The sequence below is a fragment of the Tenebrio molitor genome, chromosome 4 (assembly GCF_963966145.1).
Source record: "Tenebrio molitor chromosome 4, icTenMoli1.1, whole genome shotgun sequence".
Taxonomy (NCBI): domain Eukaryota; kingdom Metazoa; phylum Arthropoda; class Insecta; order Coleoptera; family Tenebrionidae; genus Tenebrio; species Tenebrio molitor.
In genome coordinates this window covers 22,986,389-23,004,195 of record NC_091049.1, presented here as the reverse complement: position 1 = coordinate 23,004,195, position 17,807 = coordinate 22,986,389, and the positions used below count along the sequence as shown (strand labels likewise).

The 17,807-nt window shown below is 38.6% G+C and overlaps 1 protein-coding gene and 1 long non-coding RNA gene across 3 annotated transcripts in view; one reads left to right on the top strand and one right to left on the bottom strand.

Annotated features, from left to right (window-relative positions):
* Positions 1-15,640, top strand: part of LOC138127828 (uncharacterized) — a 102,835-nt gene extending 87,195 nt beyond the window's left edge. For both annotated transcript variants that reach the window (XR_011158448.1, XR_011158446.1), the window contains one exon: positions 14,470-15,640. The gene's annotated coding sequence lies outside the window, so the exon portion shown is untranslated. The remainder of the gene's footprint in view (positions 1-14,469) is intronic.
* LOC138127831 (uncharacterized) lies at positions 11,918-14,473 on the bottom strand. The gene is made up of 2 exons (XR_011158450.1): positions 13,023-14,473; positions 11,918-12,676 (listed from the first exon to the last, which is right to left on the bottom strand). It is a non-coding gene; the product is annotated as an uncharacterized lncRNA (long non-coding RNA).
* Positions 15,641-17,807: the final 2,167 nt, after the last annotated feature.

Genomic DNA, 17,807 nt, shown 5'->3' with positions numbered 1-17,807 from the left:
AATTTCCTCTCGTTGCTGCACGATAGCACATTACGCAAGGTAGTGAACGTCATCTGTGTAATAGTTTTGCTTACTGCAACACTTTTGCAGTGATTTCCGAAGCTTTGGTTAAATCGAATTACATTTTCCTTGTTTCCTAACAATTTTTGACGTTTGGTTGACATCTTGCGCCCGCGCCGAGACCGACGCACGTCAATAGTTCCATGTTCCTCAAATCGTATAGTTCAGAGTGAGACGCACAGAACGACATCTCAATAGCGAACGCAGCAGAGGCAACGAACTACGAACCTGCCCCACATGTGTTAAAAGGAGACAGCCACACACACCAAGTGCGTGTTATAAACTGATATAACTGCATATATTCTAAAAACCACCGCCGTTTTGATGATTGACATATTTTTCCTAACCTACCTAACCTCACAAACAAATGTAATGAATTCAGTGAAGTTGTCAAAGTGCAATGTCAAGAGTCTCACAGTTTAAAAGGAACTTTGATAACGAACATTTTATTAATTTAGTTGATGCTAGTTCTGTTTGGTATTTCTAGTATTTTGCTGTTAGTGTTTATGAACTGGCTTTTTATCATATTAGAACTGATATTGCGGCAAATGCAGCAACAAGTTCCGTTAGTTTGCTTAATTAATCCGTGTCAGTCTTAGTGGAAATGAGTGGAAAGTATACTTTAAGTTTCGTACAGTTTTGAATGTAATTATATAATTTTGGACAAACTATTCTTCTATGAATTTGCACTCGCCACTGACCAAGATATTTTCAAAAAAACGCGGCGCTGAAACTTTGTTCCATCCGCACAACCGAACCAGTGCGCAACATCTTGCTTCTGCCAATTCAGAATATCCAGACTGTAATTACAATTAAAGTAAAGTATCATTTATCACTGGAACTGGACAACTGCATCATGCAGATACATGTGTGTGAAGTGTGGACTGCATGTCTAAATTGTCACGATGCACACGGCGTTGTCACACATTTGACAGCACGACAGTTAGTTGGTAACAGCAAACCCCGAAAACAACCCCAAATGTCAGAATCACGAGGGCAATAGGATTTTTCGGTCTACGCCCAGGCCGCTACAGACACTCCGACCATCGAGCAGGTCGTGCTAAAAACAGACTATAATAGAAGATGACTCTCAAGAAGAGCGTCGCAGTCGTCCAGGTCGGGTCCGGGCACCATCCCTTGGCCGAAAGACGCGTCTGACTGTCAGCAGATGACGTCAGTGTCAGTGAGAATGCGAGCCGGGGTATCCACTAGAAAGATGATATCTTGGGCTCAATTAGCGATTTCATCTGTTTTGAGGCTTTTAAGTGGGCACAGAAAACAATATTTGAAATACACATCCACTGCCACAAAAACATGGGTGAATCCATCTTCATTTTTGGGCAAAAGCGGAAACGATCAACGAAAATGGCAGAGATTAACAAGTCTGGTTCAATCAATGAGTCATTTCTTAAAACATTTGTTAACGGTATGACAGATTTGTGTACAAAATTCACAGGTTAACGAAACATTAGGTGAAGACGAGCTAAGCACGGGAGCATTGTCATGTGTAAGTTTGACACCGGGACTGAAGGTGTAGGTGCAGACAGATTTTTGGTGACCCAATTGGCCACATCCAAAGCATTTTAATGAATCTGCTTTTTGAATATCTATCTCGGCGATTAAAAGTGAATTTTAACTGGAGGCGCGACAAATGCGCTGATCGGGCACGGACGTGCTTGCAAAGCATCGTCTTTAATACCGAAACAGATTAAACTCACAAGGTGTCCTTGAGTAAATGGAACACGCAAAACATTCAATTTTTGTAATTTGATGCGGCCACAAAACCCATACGTTGGGCATTTCTCAGAATTATAGGAGATTGCATCATGCAGTAACTTGCCAAAATTAGCACTGCCTGCAAAATTTTCGCAGAGGTCTCTTTTTGCGCTGGCCCACGAGCGACGATCTAAAGGCGGCAACAGGAGAACCACTCACCTGTCTCGGCCTCACAACCGGAAACTTTAACCAAAAAAAATTGCCGTCAGTCAAACCTCATCCAGAAGACACATTTGTGGGTCCAGAATCCACGTGGTCCAACCAAACACGAAGGAAAGTGGTCAAGGATGATCGGGCGGTTTTATCTTCGGTGGTGTTCCCCGCTCCAGTGGCAACCGCAGCGGTAGGATCAACACTGTTCGAGTTGTTTTCATCCTCCATTTGCACGGGCACGGCACAGAGACTTTTTTGTTTTGTTTTAACAACAGGGAAAGAATAAAATAAAGAAAAAAAATTAAATTGGGCACGATATGTCACAATCCTACTTCTGATGTTAGCTTTTAATCTTAAAAGCTTAAATAATAATGCGTCCGCACTGATCGAGGCGCGTAGTCAATCTGTTGGGGTGCGGTCCGCACTCAAGAATGTGCAAGACTAGCACTACCATACAGAATCACCACTTGGACACGTAATGCGGTACGTCTTGGCGCTAACAGTGAGTGTTATTAGTCTCGGTGATATTAACTGATTGTGAACAAGAACAAGAGGGTTTTATCGAAGTTTCAAGATCAGACACATTGGACGGAAAATCAGAAATATTGACAGGTTCACAGGCAGCTTTGGGAACTGTTTGAAATTAAGACGCTCTTGTAAAAAATTTGTATAATCTGATTCGAGAAAGTGTTTGTTACAAATGTAAAAATAGGAGCAATTGACTGGATCTGGGATATTACATGCTTCCTTCCATTTCTGAAGGCTTGCAGGATATTTAGGAAATCTATGAAATTTAGAATTAGAATACTGGCTAGTTCTCAATTTACAAAAATAAGCATTTTTACAAGAGGGGTATTTGGTCAGAATTGCTAGTACGCTGCTGAGTTAAAGGTGATTGCTTGATTATCTTGGTAGTTTAGCAACAATAATAATCAAAGGTAAAATGTGCCCGTCAGTCACAAACGTAACATTACTCCTCTCGATCATTTCCATAGAAACATTTACAAAGCAGTGTGCTTGCACCTACAACTTTATTGTGGAGTTAATGTAACAATGGTTGCTAATGAATAATGTAACAATGGTTGCTAATGAATAATGTAACAATGGTTGCTAATGAAGTGAACAAATTCGGAGAAATTTTCTCTATTCATAGGTGTTGAAAATACAAGGATATGGGGTAATTTCCATCCTTTTGATTTCACCTCCAAAAGTCATTTACGCAGAATTAATTTGGTCAAGGATACTCCACATTTTTTTTCCAAACTTATTTCAGAATCACCCTGTACAAGTGATCAAAAAGGACCCACTCGAACAGCCCTTCTTGATCACCTTGTAGTCGTTTCTTTACTTTGAGCTACTTCGACACAACTATGAAAAACTCACCACAGATGGGAAAAATATAAAAATACATGTTTGTACACCAGGACGCAATTTTCTCAACGATTCACTAACGCGTCTTTAAACGTACTGTAATTATCTTGTCTTTTAAAATACTATTTTTAATGGATAGCTATATCATCTATGTTCAATTAATTAATCTTGACTTTTTACTATTACAACAAACTACTAAGAGGGCCCCTAAATGACACAGCCACTTTTTAAGGAGAACAGAAAAGCAGAAAAAATCGTGAAAACACCCCCGTTTTTAAGGTATATTTTAAAATTAACATTTTTCAAAGATTTTACCCTGTTTTGAATTTTGTACTAGTAGGCCCCTTCAGAACACTTTGTTTTTTTGAGGATTTTCCCCTGTTTTTAAAGGTCTATTTAAAAGCAGATATTTCAAGGATTCTGTCCTGTTTTTATAAAAGTAGTAGGCATGCTATACAAACTCATGTAGATGGGTCTGTTCAGCACAACAGTTCAAATTTAATGATTCTAGAAATCAACCCATTGAACAAAATTCGGGCGAAGCCCTCATCAGCGAAGCGAATTTTAATAAAAAAATTAAACATATAAGGCCCCTTCAGAACTTTTTGTTTTTTAAGCATTTTGACTTTGTTTTCAAAGGTATTTTTAAAAAAGCAAAAGTATATGGGCTTGTTCTGCACACATCATTTTTTTTTAGCAAATACATATAGGTACTGTTACGTTATTATTTTCTCTTTCTTTCTCTTAAAACTTCTTCCAACGACCACAAGAGAAAACTTAAATCTCCCAACTTCACCGGGGGAAATTTGAATAACGATTTCGGTGACTGATTGGTTCCAGGTCCTGCACTAAACACACTTACGTCTCGAGAGCAAGATTGTCGGCAGTAGAAATGATCTCTCACAAACACGGTGTTGTATCAGGTGTTGGACAGAAACACAGGTGTAATTATAACAGTGTTTAATTTGTCGTTTTTCCCAGCCTTTACATATGACACTTAATTAACGAACTCCAACTTAGATGCCGCTGCGGGCGAAACACAGTTGTCTATGTAAAGTTAAGCTAGGATATAAACCAAGTGGTATTCTCGATAATGAACAAATTAAAGATATGGGCCTTGATACTAAATTGACCTGCCTAATGTTAACAATTGAATGCGAAGTAGGTGATGAACTGAAGGTTCAAAAAATTAACACGCTGAAGGCGCTTAAACTCTAGTGATATTTACAAAAAGTGCCGGTACTACCAGGCTGAACATCTAATTAACAGTGACAAATTAAGGATGAAAATTTAACAAAAACTTCCCTTTCACCGGGCCTGGGACTTGGAATCTAAAAGAAGGGTCCTGAGAAGAGCGGAGCTGGAGGAAGGTCCTCCGAGTCCTTCTTCCGCCGCTGGTCAATCACGCCGTCCGTATCCTCGGATAGTCCTCGGGGTCCTTCCTCCCCTCGACACTTCCTAGGGGTAAGCGTGAACTGTACAGTTTTGGGCCCCGGTAAAAAAGTGGAAAACTACAAGGCAAAGTGATAAAATGATAACAAAAAAAAACTTCTGTGAGCCAGCGAGCGCGTCGTTTCTGGCGAGGTCACTCCCGGTCTGATAACGTGTTCAACGTAAAAGAAATGAGCCAAGATGGCGGACTACCAAAGAAAGACGTGGAAGGACCTTGCCAGATACGTGTTGCTCCTGTACTCGGGTTCCTCGGCCAGGGACAGTCCGGTGTGAGGTCCTGTTCTCCGGTGGGGTCCTTGGGGATGACGCCGGTCCAACAGGGTGACGGAATTAATCCGCTTGAGCGTTGGGTCGATGACCCTCGTGAAGGAAGCCTTTATCCGCCGCGACGTTTCGGTTGGGCTTCTTCTAGGATGATTTCCCAGCCGATCCGGTCTTCCTCCACGGGTTCGCCAGCACCTGTTGCACACTAAAAACACCCCCTAATCTCCCCCTTTGAACACAACACTCACACACGGATCGGTCGTAACCTCTGACCTGAACTAGTCGAGAGCCCCTAACATGGCGACGGTTCCACCTTTATATCTTTCCCCTCCTCTCGCCGAATTGACGCGGCCGGTACCGGAAGTCGGGGTCCGAGAGCCCGTTCTGGAATGTTCCAGAACGTTCTCGCCTTTACGATTTACCGCGACATTTAAATCGTAACAGTACCGTTTTTCAAAGTAGTTTTTTTTTAAGTTAAAATTTTAAGAAATTTACACTGTTTTTCTGTTGGGCTACTTCAACACAAAAATGAATACGGTTTCGTCCAAACAAATTCGGAAAGGCGAAGCGCAAAACAGGGGTTTTTTAAGTTAGAAAGCATGTAAATGGGTCTGTTCAAATTAAAGATATAAGGTTCCTTCAGAACACTTGTTTTTTTTTTAAGATCTTGACCTTGTTTTCAAAGGTATGTTTAAAAAAGCAAAACCATATGGCTTGTTCAGCACACACCATTTTTTAGCAAATATACCTACCCTGTTTATTCAAAGTACTTTCAAAGTTAAAATTCGCTTTTTTGTCGTTTTTCTATCGGGGCCATTTCAGCACACATATGAATACGATTTCGGCCTAACAAATTCGACCAAGAAAATTCACCATTTAAAAACACTTAAAATTCGCGAAAATCTTTTTATTACATACATAAATTTTTAATTATTTTATTTACTACAATTTTCAACACCTGAATCTGTTGGACCAGATGAGGGATTTGAGGGCGGGTTGCTCAGGTCTGAAAGAACAAAACAACCAATATGAAGTAAACAATTATCTACCATTTTTTTTAACTTGCAGATTAAGTGCTCCAATAAATACCCTTTTCTGCTCGTCCGTGTCAAAAAGTAGGTCGATTCTTAAAGCAGGGTGAAACATAATTGATAAAACGTTCGGAAATATCAAATTGAGACGCTGTGGGGGAATTCGAAACCCCACAAGCCCCGCTGGAACTAACGGGAACGGTAGAAGTGAAATTATCCCGTTCGCTGCGTCTATTCTGGTTCTTATAGGGGTGGCATTGATTACCAAAGTGCAGTTACCCAAAAACGCCATTGCGATCTTCTGCCTACTAATTTGCAACTGTTTAAATTCCTCAACGAGACGTGTTTTTATCCCATACGTTTTACCTTCCATTTTTTGTTATTGGCAAAAATTTTAGCGATTTAGATAGCAGCGGCACAACACAACAGTCAGACAAAGACAAAGCTGTCAGACAGCGGCCCAAGCCAAGGACAAGCCCTTGCGTGCAATTTGGCGGGAGCATTGAGTTACTTATTACAATAGTCCATTTTTTGCGTTTTCTAACTTCTGAATAAAATTATAAATTTTATTGAAAACCCAGAAAGCGCAGATAATTGTAACGCGAATTTTGGAAGGAAAAAAATTCCAATATCATCAAAGCTAATTGTCATGCTCATGTTATACATAATACTGTAGTTGAACGACTCGAATTTGACACAGAAAACTTGGTTCTTAAAATTTATGCTCATTTTGCTCTTTCTGCTAAAAGGCGTGAATCTTTACAGGAGTTTTCGGAATTTAACAACGTCGAGTATTCTGAGTTATCACGTCATGTTGTCACAAGATGGCTATCTTTAAATCCCAGTATTGAAAAATTCTTGAAATTATGTTATTGTTATCATACTTTCGCAGTTTAACCCTTTCATGGGCACTTTTTTTAGCTTGAAGGAAATTCGGTTTCGAACTGTAAATAATTCAAAGATAACATCTAAAGCATATAAAACATTGATTTAGATTTTTTTGTTTGACAGATTTTTTGAAAAATTATGTGGGAAGATATCTTCCCTTTATCCATGAAGTGAAATTCGTTTTGGGTGATATGTTTCCCACATCACGTGGTCATATTTAAAATAATAAGAATTTTGATTTGGGTATGAAATTGTTTATTTAAATATTATTGAAATACAATAAACGAACCAATAAAAGCTTAGAAAAATACAATTTTTATTTTTCATGAAATAATCGAAAGCAAGGTTCTAGACATAAGGCAACCCGGCACCCTGCACATTCGACTCTGGAACGTTTTTCATTTTTCCGTGTACTGCAAAACCGACAACGGCTGTATGTTTGAAGTTGTTTTGGGAGATGATTCCCAACATTTGCCGTTCTTACTTCTACAGGGACTCCAATACTTCCCGTTTTTTTCTTGATAAATAATGGTTGTCGTCCCTTTCGTTTTCTTGTTGAAAAACCAGCAATCAATTGTCTAGCAAGGCGAAGGCGAAAAGTCAACTGATCTCCCCCGTTTTTTACAACATTCATTATTGTGTATGCGTTTACGATAGCTAAATCTAATAAATAATAGAATATACTATGCCACCCCTTTGTCGACCTTCTTCCTACTTCGTACCTTTCTTTTTTTTGGTCGAAGCGATCAACCCCTCCCATTATGCTGTTGTAAATTTCTACAGCTTCTGGGCAATAAGCCTCACTTTTTGAACCGTCCTTATTTTCCTTGAGATTAATTTTGTGGTTTTAGGATTCGCAGCGGTTGAGATTATTGTACCTAACTGGTTTAGAGTCTTGCCATTTGGTAGCTGCAACGGCGCCCTTTACACTGAACATAAATTCACCTCTGCTTAGTTTCTCCTTCGTTTTCAACATATTGGGAAGTTCTTTTCGGTCTGTTCTTACCGTGCCAATTGAGTAAATTCCATCATTGAGTAGCATACGTATCAACTTATCAGAAGTAAAAAAATTGTCGAAAGTGACAAGACATTTCGAATTGATGAGTGGTTGGCACAGATCCATTACCACTCTCTCTCCAAGTCCATACTCTGCCTTAGCATCTAGTACTTTGCCAGTTGTCACCCTTGGTTTTTCGCCCAACATACCTCTTCAGGAATCGTTGGTTGCCTACAAAATTCCCTCTTTTGCTAGCGCGAAGACAAGCGCGCGCGCGACTCCTTCGAGAATATTCCATCTTATCAGGAGAATCTTCACTCACTTTTTTCTCTTCTGAATCTACCGTGCCACGTGCCTTTGCGGACCGTTTCGTTCGAGTGAAATCAATTTATTACCTGGTGCCAGGGATCTTCTTATTCGTCGAAACCTTGTGGATGGTGTGCTGTATCGTCTCCGTGTGGAAAGTTTGAGCACACCCTTCCAACTCCGCTTAGGGAGGATTTTGGTCCAAACGCTAAGGCTCGTGACGCAATCGAAGTAGACTTCTGCGAGGCATTTCCCTTGCCTGAGGGTATAGGTGAGTCTTCATGTAGACAATGTGCTACACGTAGTACTCCTCTAGGGAATCCTCCATCTCCACCCCCTAGACTTTGACCCCAACCGTCTTACGTCGAGGTCAAGAGAAAACCGTCGTAGGGCTCGTCGTAGACGCGCCCGAGACCTCTGTGGCTCCAGTCTCGTCTCTAGAACCGTCAGCTCCGCTCAAAGGACTTTGCCACCAGATCCCCGAACGACTGGGAAAGGACACGCTCCTCTACGGCCCCTGAGCGCGGACTGCTCCTGGAGACCGGCAAGCCACCCCTCTTATTCGACTCAATTTCATTTTATCTAACCTTTTTTTTAAATATCTTACTAACCATATCACAATTTACAAACTAACTCAATCTAGCAAGTGAAATAGCTCACTTACTTTTGTTATATATATATATATATATATCACATTATAACCTTGTTAACATCTCCGCGTAGACATCAGCGAGATTCGCTTGTTGTAAAGCTCTGCGGAAATAGCTATTTCGGCCGGATTGCTGGAACCGAGTTTCCACCCCTTTTTATTGTACATTTTTATATTTATATTTATATCAATTCATATATTTATCCATTCATATATTTATCAATTCAAATATAACTACAGTCATTTCAATTACATTCAATTTTCACTTACATAGTGTGTATCAATACTACCTCCCTCAGCTCGCCCGTCTGTATTTTTTTGGTTTCGCCTGTTTGAATAGCGCCTAGGTCCAGCCACGTCCACTTTGTGCGTTTCTTTTCGTTCTCGCGAACTTCAAACACCTCCCCTGGCCAGGTCAGCAGGCTACTTGCGGGGCCTGCTACCAATAGAACCCCCGACTTCGCCGCAAGTGGCGCCCTGAGATCGAGCTAGCCCAAGTATTGTGCCCTCTGGCCAGTTTGAACCGTGGCACAGTGTATATTTGAAATTTAGTTATGAATCCAGTGGTGGAGTCGCCAAGACACCAAACTTTGTATCCCCTTTTCACTGGCTTTTTCGGCATGCTGGACCCTCCCTTGAAGGGTATCATTGACTAGTCAACAGAAAGTCTATTCAAAGGCTCAACGTCAAATGGAAGACGAACCCCAATTATCTCTCAGGCAACTGTCGCAGCAGACTGAATTATCAGTGTCAACTTGTCAAAGAATTGTTCGAAAGGATCTTGATTCTTGATGTTTCAGTAAAAGCTGAAAGGTACCGAAACAAGATTCTTAATGTTTTCATCACTCAGCTCCAACTCGCTCAGGGGTATTTTCAATAAGACGGGGCTACAACACGGAAGACTTCGTTATTTGTGGCAATTTTTTGATGATAGGTTGATCCATCGAGATCTCTGGCCTGCACTTTCAATGTGCATCGAAGCTCAAGGCTGTCATTTTCAACACTTGCTCTAGAGTAATTTAAAACACATTGTTAATTGTTGTTTATTTATTTATTATTACATTACTTGTTTACACAATTTGCGCGCATTTATTTGTGTTTGTTGATCTGCATTCATAACCTAACTTTAACTGTTACATGAAGGTCGAAGACCGTTCCTGGCGGCAATATTAAATGTTCAGCCAACGCAAATTCTCGTAGAATCGTAAGAAATTATTTTTCGTTATCCGTTCTCAAGCTTTTCCTGAAATTGTCATTTTATGACAGTTCGTTCGAAACAATTATTCTGATAAACACATTTACGCCTGGATTATTCAAGTTACGCCATACGTTTTTAATAAGTATGTTCCTACACAATATTCCAAATTAATTCCTGACAAGTTTCCAACTTTACTGATGCGCATGCGCCAAATTTGACAAATTTGCAACTCGTTCGGGATTTTCCGATGGAACAGCAAACTACCGAGGTAGACCGAACACAGTCGATCAAGGAACGGATATTGGCGGTTCTTTTTTGGTTTTCAGTAGGTATTTCAATTTTCATTTGTAGGTTTTAGAAAACGTGTCCAAAACGTAACCTACACATTTTGTAACAATTATTGTTTTGTGTTTGGTGAAAATGGAATCTAATACTTTAGAAGGTAGGTAATGATAATGAGTAACTGAGAAAGAGGAGGAAATACTAAATATTGAGTGTTCTAATCACATGTTAAGTTTTGTTATAAGGAGTTAAAAGTTTCTGTTTTTAAGTTATTTGTTTGTCTTAATTCTTGAGTTTAATGTAAAGTTGTTACAATGGATAGTTGCAGTCATATTTTAATTTAAACCAAGTTTTTAAAAGTTTTAAAAGTGATGCGTTAATTTCTTTCGCCAGTGTAGATTTCCTAAAATTAAAAAAAATAGAATGTGTCGTAAAGACGCACGATAGAAGTGAAACTTTTGTATTAAAGGGAAACATTGTAATTATTCATCAATCACTTTTAAATAGCATATTCACAACAAAATTGTATATTTTAATGAAGAAAATACATTATAAACAACGATAACACTAAACAATATTGAAATGCGTAACTCATTGTTCATTTTTAAGCCTCCAAATTAAAGAGAGGACATTATCGATAAATGCCGTGAGTGTGACAAAGACAGAAGTATACAAAATTTTAAGGGATGTTTGTATCGTGTCAAACAGATTAATTTACATTTAAGTGAGAGGGAAATATTGGCGTAACCGTTGTGCGAGACACTGCTCCCACTCGACCCGATAGTGTTTACCCCCACCACTTTTCGTCACACAAAAAGGTTGCCGATCAGAATTTCAAGACCCTCCCATAAAAAGTTTCACTTCAAAACAATAATTGCAGATGAAGTCAATAATAAATGTGGCCGATACAGAAGTTGGAGCTTCTGAAGCGAGACTTCGTGATATGCAACCGCAGCCGCAATACACGTCCTGGAACCCTCAAAGTACAAGGGTATTGATAGACCTGTACGAAAAGCACAAAAGTAAAGTGGGGACACTGCAGCTACGCAATATTATTGCAAAAGAAATTAACATTATGTGCAAAAGTAATGTGACCGCTTCACATTGCGAAAATAGGTGGCGTGTTCTTGAGAGTGGGTATAAGAAATATGTAGACAACAAGACCAAAACTGGTAGAGGTCGAAAGTATTTTGAATGTGCCGAAGAAATGGATAGCATTTTCAAAAAGAAACGAAATATAACCCCAGCAATTCTTCTTTCCACGGAAACAATAAGTGCACCTCCTGCAGAACCTACAAGAAATTACGGTTGAACAACCTTCAATCTTGAAACAGCAAACGCCCACTGAAACACCAAGACGGAAACAACAATCAGTGCTCAACAGAAATCGCATTTTAGAAAATATGAGAAGGGATAGACAAGAATATTATAAAGAACGCTTGAAAATTGAAAACGAAAAAAATGAAATTCAAAAAAAAAATTGGCAGAAATGAAAAGAAGAAATGATTTATTAGAAGAAAAAAACAGACTGATGCACAATCATGTTGATATGTTGTAATTAAAACTAACGGTCTAGTGTTTTAGAATATTGTGATTAAAATGAGTTTAGCATACCTACTTACTTTCAAGTATTTGTCAAATTTAAATTTAATAAAAATGTAAGTGTTCATACAGTATTGTTTATTTTAAAAATCATATACATATATTGTTCTACACTATAAGCTATTTATTGTCTTCTTTCACCCCTTCTTCTTTGTTCTAATATATTCCTAATTTGAACACCATTTCGGTCATCTGGATCATTTTCATCATTGTTTAAAAAAGGAATGCCTACATTTCCTGCTTCATTATTTTCTTCATTTAATGGAAAATCATCATCTAGTGCCATATTATGCAGAACACAGCATGCTCGTATAAAATGTACCATATCTTCTAATTTTCTCAATTTAAGATGATACAATTGACGAAACTTTTGCTTAAGTAACCTAATAACATATCTATTACTTGACAACTTTCCATTATAATTAATTTGGGCTCTTGACAATTGTCCTCTATCTTTAAATGGAGTTAATAAATGGGGCAACACAGGATAGCTAGCCACTATCTCCCAATAAATAAAAATTCTGGCATTTCTCCGCAAGGGAGTCAAATAAAGGAGAACATCTAAGGACTCGGCTGTCATGTACTGACCCTGGAAATCCCAAGAAGACATCTCTTATTTGCGCCTGATGATCACATACTCCTTGGATCTGAAAACCAAAGAAATTTTAATAAAGTAGGTAGGCTCCATATTAATACGCTAACTGAAAATAGACATGTATTGTAGTTTCAATTTGGTTGTAGGTCGTAAAATTTTATTGGATATTATGAGCGATTAACGGGCACACTGGTTGGGTTTGAAAAGGTTGGAAAGCGGCGCGTGCCGTTTGCCGTACAATGCAAATATACCAAATGTACAATACAACCCTGCTTAAAATATTACCTGCTAGTGGTAGACTAGGATTTATAAGCCCCGCAAGATCTTTAACTTAAAGTACCATAAAATTTTACGACCTACAACCAAATTGAAACTACAGTAGATACTGTAGTACTTACCTGAATTGAGTAATATCCTTTTCGGTTCATGTAAGACTCTGGATCATCTGAAGGTTTATCGATTTTTATGTGGGATCCATCAATAGTGCCAATGACTCCTGGGTATCCATTTTCCCGAAAATGTTCCTCTATTTGATTTTTCTCAATTTGTGTTGGCCACTTTATGACCTGAGGTGAACAATTGCTTAAAAAATATATGAAACGTCGAATAATTCGGTATAAACTGCTATTTGTAATGTTGAATCGATCTGCAACATCTCTAAAACTTGCAGTTTGATGCCCGGCAAACCATAAAAAAATTTGAGTTTGTTGAAGAGGCGATAATTTTCCATAGCATCCTGATTGTGGTTTGAAATAATCGCTCATTTCAAATCGTTCCGCAATAGAATTAGCTAGAGTTAAGCCGGCCTGAGATATGTCATTTGGTGGGGGAAATTTAAGCGGACAAATCACTTAAATTACTCAAAAAAACTAAGCTAAATGGAAACTTTTACTCGTTCACCGGTCACTGAAAAAATCTGCTGATTTTTAATCTGTTGAACACCCCTATTTTACGAAAGATGAACTCGTCCGACTGTTTTCCGTCTTCGTGCATCCCCACCAAATGACATATCTCAGGCCGGCTTAACTCTACCTGTCGACTAACTCTAAAAAGCTCCATAAATTCTTGCTCATTGTACTGCGGAATTGTTTCCTCAAAATAATTTTCGTTTTTTGGCCGAACCCTGTCTTCTAAAAGTTCTTCTAAGTCATCCCCACTGGAATCACTCAGCGAAGATAATGAATCATCGCTTTCCAATGAAAAATCGCTCATCTTTATTCCAACAACCACAATATTCGCACAACACAACCACAAGACAGCAATCAAAATATTGAGATGATTGAGGTTATATTTTGAGTATTTTGACAAGATAAAGGCAAGGAAACGGTTGGGGAACGTACATACGCGTATGTCTCACTCACACACAAGAATGCGCATGCGTCGGATACAAAATTTCGGGATTTGTCAGAAACTTTTTCGACTATAGTTGACTCAAGTCGCAAAAAACCATTTTGCATTTGCAACAGCACTTTTATGGCATTAGTCATTTGAAATTACTTTAAAACTGTACTTGTATGGAAAATATTCAACCCAAACAATGATTTTCTAGTCCCTTTGTGCCTTTAATTGGTTCAAAAATATGAGAAAAATTCTGTTGCAAATGACAAGTGGTTTTTGCAACTTGAGTCAACTATAGTTATGAACTAGGTTGAAGTTTTGTTGGTACAAGGGATTTTTAATTCATGGATTTGTGCGGGAAGCTGTTGGAACGCTCAAAACTTCACTGCGCAGAATCCTGACAGTTGCGGATAGTTTCGGATTTCTGTAGGAACAAACTTAATACTTTTGTTTTTCAGAACCCACTTGACCAGAAATTGTTTGAAACATACGGTATAATGCTTTCAGGGACTCAGTCACCAGCAAAAGGAACCTGTAGAGGATGATGTGGCCATCATAGAACCTCCATCGGGATTTGACATCATTGCACAACGCCACCCAACAACAGAAATGTTACCAGAAAAATGATGTCAGAGAAGCCGTCAAAAAAAGAACGCAAAAATGTGCATATCAAACAAGTTAGATGGTCAACCGTGAGCTCCTAGCTGCAGAAGAGGAACGCAACAATGAACTTAAACTACTCCGAACTGCCTTGGAAAAACACAACGAAATACAAACCCGTCGCAATGATTTGCTAGAACAACTATTAAATCGAGAATAGGGAGTCATATCATGAGTTGTAAGAGTTAAGTAATTCGTGTCTTTCTTTGTTACATCCCATTAGATTTAAAATGTTTTTATTATTAGTTTACATTCGTTGATTGCATTTATAATATGGGACCAGAACAATTCATTGGAGTGATCAGTACTTGGACTACTTGGTTAGCGTATTTGAATGCAATATATTAGGAACTGATTCTCCGCTTCCTACTTAAAACTCAAAAACTTCATCCTAGCCCAGGCAGAAAAATTCTTTCACAAAAATTCCATACAACTAATCAAAACCCCGAATGACAATGAATTAAGCAAACTCAATATAAACAGGACCAAACATAAATTAATTCACCAGCACATCCTCTGATCAAACACCCACATCAAAAACAGCAAATAGGTCCCCTCCATCTGCGCTATGACCGCGTCATGCAAAGGAATCATGAGATTCACAGGCCGTAAATTCCAATGAAAACAAAATGACAACAACTGTAAATAGAAAATGGCGAGCCTCTGACTCTGCCCACTCACTCAATACAAACAACCAATAAATAAAGGGCACCGCCCAACATGTTCCTCCACCCCCCTCCTCCTTCCCGTCAAAGCCCCGCCCATGTACATAGTGTAAATTACTAGGCTAAGTAGGATAGTGCATAGGGTAAGTTAGGTTAGTTCAAAATGAAAAATAAAAGGTTAGCTTTTCCTTTGTAACCAAACAGGTAAATTTTGAAAGAAGTACGAGGCTGCGTCCTCACAATACTGAAACGCTCATGTGAGCAATATCACTCACGATCCTAGGATAAGCCAATTGGCAGGAACCTAGAAGATAAATAATTACACATAAATCGCTGTATTTTTGTAATGCATATTAAGACAAATAAAGCCTCTTTCTATTCTATTCTATTCTATTCCTACTTAAAACCTATTTCAATCCGATCTCTGCTGATTAAAATTTGAATTTAATAGTGAAGTATTAAAATTACTATTATCCGTTCACGATTGTTTCAAACAAAATGTTATTTAATGTTACTATCATAACTGTCGATGATTCATCAGTCTTTTGAACAATAATTATTGTATGAATTTGCACCCGCCACTGACAGAGATATTTTCAAAAGAGGCGGCGCTCAAACTTTCTCCCTCCCGCACAACCGAACCAGTGCGCAACATTTGCTTTTGCCAACTAAGGGCGTATCTGCCATCGTTTTTGATCTGTGGCGCTTTTTTTAGAGACCATTTCATCTAAGAAGTACACTTGCTTTCAAAACTATCGCGTACACATTCAAAATCAAGTAACAACGATTTTGCAAAATTTAAGCAGTGTGAACGGGTAATTTTGAGATTAGGTTAAAGATGACATTGACAGCAACTAAAAAAAATTATGATCGGTCTTCTACCCACGGTCCCTTCTTGTCTCACCTCTTCTTTACTTGGAGAACAGTGCTTTTATTTAGCCCATTATGAGTAGCAACCCTTCTTATGGACCACTCCTCTTCTAATTTGGAAGCATCAAAACTTTGTCTTGCTCTGTCAGTCGAGGCATTTTGCCTTTTCAAAAGTTTAAATGTCAGAGTTGATTAATTACTACCCAGATTTAATACAGCGAAAAATAGGTGTACGGGAAAGTTTTGAAAGCAAGTGTACATGATGACTCATCGGAATCTGACCGTAGGACGTCAGCTGATGATCAGTGCCGTAGAAACATTCGATTAGTTGAGGAGTCACAATAGTTCAAGGTGGAGGCGCGTCTGTACTTTTTAGCCAAGACGTGCAAAACGACATAGAAGTACTACTTGATGTGAGAATCTTTTTGGAAAAACAGATTCGTTGTCACACATAATAGAGATAACTAAATAAGTAAAAAGCAGCGGAGTAAAAGATCCATCTTCAAAATCTTCTACACACCTTCGGAAGCACTTAGCTACTTTATCACAACTATTCAATCTATCTGAAATGGAAGTAGAACAACTTGCAACATTTATGGGGCACACAACAAATGTTCGTAAGAATTCATATAGACTTCCGGATGAAATTTATCAAACGACAAAAATTTCGAAATTGCTCTTATTGATGGAGAAAGGTGGCACAAATACGTTTAAGGGAAAATCAGTGGACAAGATTGACGTTATTCTGGAAGAAAACTTACTAGATCATGTGCAAGAAAATAACGAAAGTGATACTGAAACTACAATTATTGACGAGCATACTTTACCTGACAGTAGCAAATCGGGTCCATCTAGTAGTGCAGAACTGCGTCGGCCCCTGTCGTCCCTAAAAAAGGCAAATATCGTTGGTTCCTTAGACCACTAAACAAAAGAATGTAGCGAAGCACTTTTTCAGGCACCATAGTCGTGCTTCCGAATTCGACTCGTGCTGCGCACTCGTCAAATTCATATCCCAGCGCTTTTGACATTCGTAACACCACCACAAAAATAATCGGCATTGACTCATCGTATTACTACTGAATATACTGGGACTCAAAAATATTAGAATTTGTCAATTTGCCAGGCGAGACATGGGAGATTATTTTTAAATCTCTTCACGACATTTTTAAAAGAGAAAAATTGTGTGAAAAATTAGTTGTGTATTGTGCAGACAACGCTAATACAAACTTTGGAGGTGCTTCCAGAAAAGGCGCCCAAAATGTTTTTTCCAAAATAAACAACGAATTGCCCCAGGCATTTATTGCTGTTGGATGTGCGGCACATATCATTCATAACACAATTCAAACTGGACCTGATTTACTTCCATTAGACTTAGAACATTTAAAACATCTTTGCGAGGAAGCGGAAATAGAATACAAGGAGTTGTTAGGATTCAGCAAGACCAGATGGCTTGCTCTACTGCCTGCTGTAGATAGAATTTTAAAACTCTTTTCTCCATTAAAATCTTCCTTTCCATTGAAAAATGTCCTCGTATAGTGGAGAATTTTTCAAAGAACCTACTGCAGAGTTGTTGCAGCATTTTAATTGGTATTTACAACCTTCCACGAATAAGAATGTACTGGCAACAGAGCAACAGAGTACCAATAATTT